The following is a 4,971-nucleotide window of genomic DNA, read 5'->3' on the forward strand; positions in this document are numbered from 1 at the left end:
GTTTTACAATGTGTTTAACTTTTCTTCACAACGAATTAACTATATTTTAAATATAGATGACAAAACGCTTAATTTAAATTCATTTTTTTTTTCTGATCAATGACTTTAACAATGAAATGGCAAATTCCATCTCGAATAAATCCGCATGTTACTGACATAAACTGAGATATATTCTCATGATTATTAATTTTATACGAGTTCTGAATAACCAAACTGATTTATTTTTTCAGATCTTAAATGGATGCTGAAACTTCATTTGGAAGAAAACTGAAAATAACAATCGAAATATTCAGATACAAGTATCCACTATTCAACAAGAGTATCATTGTAACCATTTATTAAATGAAACCAATTATCTTAACAAAGAAAAGCCTAAATGATCTTATCTTTTCTATTTAGGATAATTCTTTTCAGCTGAAAAGAACGAGATGAAACTGAGCAGTTAAAACAAAGAACTTATCGACAAGCTATATTAGCAGAAGCTTTAAAAGAAGACGGGCTTTTATGAAATAAAACATTGGACCAAACTAGGGTCCTGATGCGTCTCCTAAGCAACTTGCAAGGCTAGACAAGACGTCACTTTCTGGTTGCCGGAGTCTCATCTGATAATTACTCTCGGGTAACATGCATAACTTGAATACTAAATTTTTTTGACGTATTTATAGGCTGATATACCTGTAAATAACTTTTTGCATCTTGCGTGATAAAGGCATTCTGCAGGCAAATCCTTAAGTCTATAATTACCAAATTTGGCGCATTTATTTCTTGGGTAGAAGATTCTTATTTAAAATTTTTTTCATTAGATTTATAATTAAAAATTGATCGAAAATTTTCTTTTCATAAACTCTTAGTGTTAATGTAAAAAATAGTTTTTGAATCCATGGTTTAGTCTGAAATATTGTTTTCAGATACAAATTTTATTTATCAATTTTTTTTCTTTGATTATAATAAAGATTTTATAGGAATTAATTTTAAGCACAATTTGATAGCAACGCCTTCCTTTTATGTAATTGTATATGCGATTTTAAATAGTCAATATCAATATTTTAAGAGCTGTCTCGTGTTTAATTTTTCAATAACAAATTTTTCTAATTTCTAAAATTTGTAACTAATGCTTTGACATATTTTAAAGTTTTGGATGTTTTCCAAAATTTTTATGTTAACTGTCTTTCTTTAAATTGCAGGATGACCAAAGCTTGTTTACTTTACCAGAATTGTGTTGAAATTATAAATTTTTGAAGAAGCAAGATGAGGTAGGTACAATTTAAAAATTGACTAAGTGGGTGGGAATTTCCTTGTGTAAAGTTTCGAGGTGTTTTTAGTAATGAAGTTTTCTTTGCAAATTTAAGTCCATGATGATAATCCATGATAAAAAAGTACCTATTATGATGGAGAAAAAATTTTGGATATTAGTAAAAACTGTAAAACTTTGCTAATTAAGAAATCTCAAACGAGTGGGGATTTTACGCCAAAGAAGCGTCTTTTTTAAAATCAAAATTGGAAGCAATCTGATCAGAAAATTAAAAGTTTATATTTGTTCCTGATTTTCAGTCTTTTTATGTAAAGCTGGATTTAGAAAACTGGGAGTTGGATCTTAAGAGGGAAAATTTGTAGAAGTTTGCTATAAATGCAGCATATCATCAAAAAAAATTATCGTGTCTAATATTTTTTTTGAGGTGTACACAAAAGTACTGTAATCGACGAAAAAATTCGATCTCGAGATTTTAACGAATGTCTGTTATATATAAAAAAAATCCAGACTCTGAAAAATGAGTTTTTGGAATTTTCCATTTCTTTTTGTACCCGAAATTAGGCCTTGAACTAGACGAATGATAACGTGTATTTGGTCTTTACACCAAATTTACAGATTTTTATCCAATTTTGACCAATCCATTCAAGAAATTTTACAATCTGAGAAGTGAACACTAAAACTGCAAAATGAGTTAAGTGGATGAAATTTGGTACAGTTTTAAGATCTAAATGACGGATGCATGTCAAATTTTGAAATTTATCAACTCGTTGATCGTCTATCGGCTTGTAATTCATATGCGTGTAAAGACGAGAAATAAAAACGCAACGCCTTATATAAATGAAATTTGGTATGCGATTTTTACTAAAACTGAAGTTCTGCATCAATTTTTGGTTTCAATCGGGAGGACATAAGATTACAAAATTAGATAATCAATTTTCCTTACTATAATACTGAAACGTAAAATTAAAAAATCTAAGCTTTCGTGGCATTTATAACTGTCTTCAGGTATACAATATTTAGGCGGGATGTGGCAACACCGTTATTAGGAAGTATACGAAAAAATATCCAGTAGGATTGCGAGTTCGCAAATTGTATAGACTAAGTCTATGACAAAGAATACCGACGTGCTCTGATTGGTTTAAGCCTTGGCATCTTTTTGGCAATGTTTGGCACTCACAATAGTGTAGTTTTCGCTTATTTGGCTCAAACTTTGTACTTTCATTAGTTTTATGGCAGATACGAGTGAATATCAACACGACCTAATTTTTATTAATATAATTGTTTTCTCTAAATATTACTAGTAATACTACTAATACTAATTATTAATAATAATATAATATTACTAATAATACTAGTAATACAAGTAACTAATGTTGTTTATGCGCAGAAGTATAAAAACTAAATGAAAGTCATTACCTAAAATATGATGCAGCAATTAAATAATTCTTATTTTTCTATTTTCGTGCCTTTATTAGATAATTTATGCAGTCATTGAAACTTGTTGCTAAACGTTTGTTACTTACCCATCAAATACATATAGGGAGATGATTACTTAATGCCCAAAATGTATAAATATGTAAGCTTTAACGGAAAATGTGATTTCGTAGCTAATTTTTTTAGTTATATCAAAATAATATTAAGAAGAAACACACACAAAAATATTAAAAATAAATTGTAATTTTTATATTTCCTGAATTTAGGTTTCAGGATTTGATCTTTTCCGCTGTATATGTGTTCCAGATTAATATTACATGTAAACTGTAAAAAATAGGGAGGGGGGGATAAATTCACAAATTTTATTAATTTTTATAAAAATATATTTCAGTATGGCATCTTTTTGGCAAAACATTGCCAAAAAGATGCCAAGGCTTAAACCAATCAGAGCACGTCGGTATCCTTTGCCATAGACTTAGTCTGTACAATTTGCGAACTCGCAGTAGGATTTATCCTGATTCAACTTAACCATAATCAGTTTAGTGACTGCATAATATCCTACAGTATTTCTTTTTATCGCTTTGATGCATTAATTTTTAAAAAATCCTTTTCAGAGTTATCAAGTCTGGAGATTTTAGACGAACTTATCCGCATGCCTCGTGAAAGCTGGGCTTATGCACGATGGCACGGTCTTTAGATACAGTTGGATCTTTTCAAACACAGCTGAGAAGACTTTTTTCTGGACATCATCGATTTCTTGCTATTCCGGTTCTTTGCCACAACATAAGAAGTGAAGAATGTCATAAACAACCTGGTGCTGACAGATGTGCAATCTTATGGCATTTTTAGTGTAGTGTCGAATTTGCGTGTCAATTGCTCCAGCTATGGATTAGGGGTCCAATTTTGAAGGTACCGACACAAACGAACAAGTGTCATATGCTAAATTTACAATATAAATGGAATTACACAAGGGCCTCATCTATCAAATAGCTTAGTGTCTCGTCCAAATGTGATATTGGACATTATACCAAAAATGAAATAGGAGCCAGCAATATGAATCAATTATACAAATGAATATATAACCTATCCAAAGTTGAGCTGTTATATGTTCCTTGTGGTCAACAATCTTTTTATGGTAATTTCTAAGCAAATTTAGGCTTTTGAAATATTAATTGACCCTATTTGAATGCTCCATTTTCTGAGTTTCTTGCAATATTAACTTTTTAAATTTCCCTAGTGCGCTACAATATTTATGTTAATGCTCTTTTAGAAGCCTACATGTGTTTGAATTGTCTAAAAATTGAAAATATGTATATTTTATTTCAAGAAACAATCGTTTCTCAATTCCGATTTTCACTCAAAATATTTGGTTAAAATAACATTTCTGGTTTAAAACTTGAAGCTTAATAGAAATAGAAGCTCCTATTAAACTTACGGAGAGAATTTTTCGTTTTAGAAAAACTGTATAGCTCAGTTATGAGGCAGGTACACCTTATTTTAAAATTTGAATCTTGACAAAGTCTTTAATTTTCTTTATTGTATCAGTCTTGCATTTTCTTAATAACGGATGAAATAATTAACTTATCTACGCAGTAATAATTGATATTCTAAGTTTCAGCATGCGCTGAATAAATTTTCTGCTAATCATATTCAATCCTTAAACATAGCTCTGGCTGACCCAATAAGAAAAGCAGCTAGCTGGAACTACGATAATATATGGTTAAAACAAACAATGTAAGCATTTGTTTTCCCGGCTGTCAAGCACTTCCTTGTTTGAAATTGTTTTCAATGTAATCCAGTAGAATGGGAATTTTCCCTCCTGAGATAGCTGTGCACTTGCGCACCAATTGTATAGCTGTCGTTAGATTAGGAATTGTTGCGTGAATCAGACTCGTTTAATTCTCAGCAGTCTTTCGGTTTTTTCCGTATTTTATTGAATGTCGTGTTAGCCTACAATTAAAAAAATCGATGCAAATGATAGCAGTTTTGAGATTAAATCTTGTATGGGAAAAATTAGATTTAAAAATTTTTCTTATTTGCTATCTACCATTATATAAAATTTTTGAAAGTAGCATCGTTTGGAGCTTTAAAGTTTTAAAAAAAATTTCACTTAGTAACTAACATTTTTTTATTTGTAAATCTTCTAATTGCCTAATATCCAATAAAATATTGTAAATTTCTGCATTCGTAAAAAATTATGTAAATATAGAATTTTTTAGAGGTTTTTATCTGTATTTGACTATAAATTTCATTTATTGACATGTTCTCATGCTCCTCTAGTTGCT

At 29.9% G+C, this 4,971-nt stretch overlaps 1 long non-coding RNA gene across 1 annotated transcript; it reads left to right on the forward strand.

Moving 5' to 3' along the window:
* Positions 1–248: 248 nt before the first annotated feature.
* LOC129989254 (uncharacterized) lies at positions 249–3,942 on the forward strand. The gene is made up of 3 exons (XR_008785743.1): positions 249–619; positions 1,185–1,253; positions 3,301–3,942. It is a non-coding gene; the product is annotated as an uncharacterized LOC129989254 (long non-coding RNA).
* The last annotated feature ends 1,029 nt before the right edge of the window (positions 3,943–4,971 follow it).

The sequence above is a fragment of the Argiope bruennichi genome, chromosome 10 (assembly GCF_947563725.1).
Source record: "Argiope bruennichi chromosome 10, qqArgBrue1.1, whole genome shotgun sequence".
Taxonomy (NCBI): domain Eukaryota; kingdom Metazoa; phylum Arthropoda; class Arachnida; order Araneae; family Araneidae; genus Argiope; species Argiope bruennichi.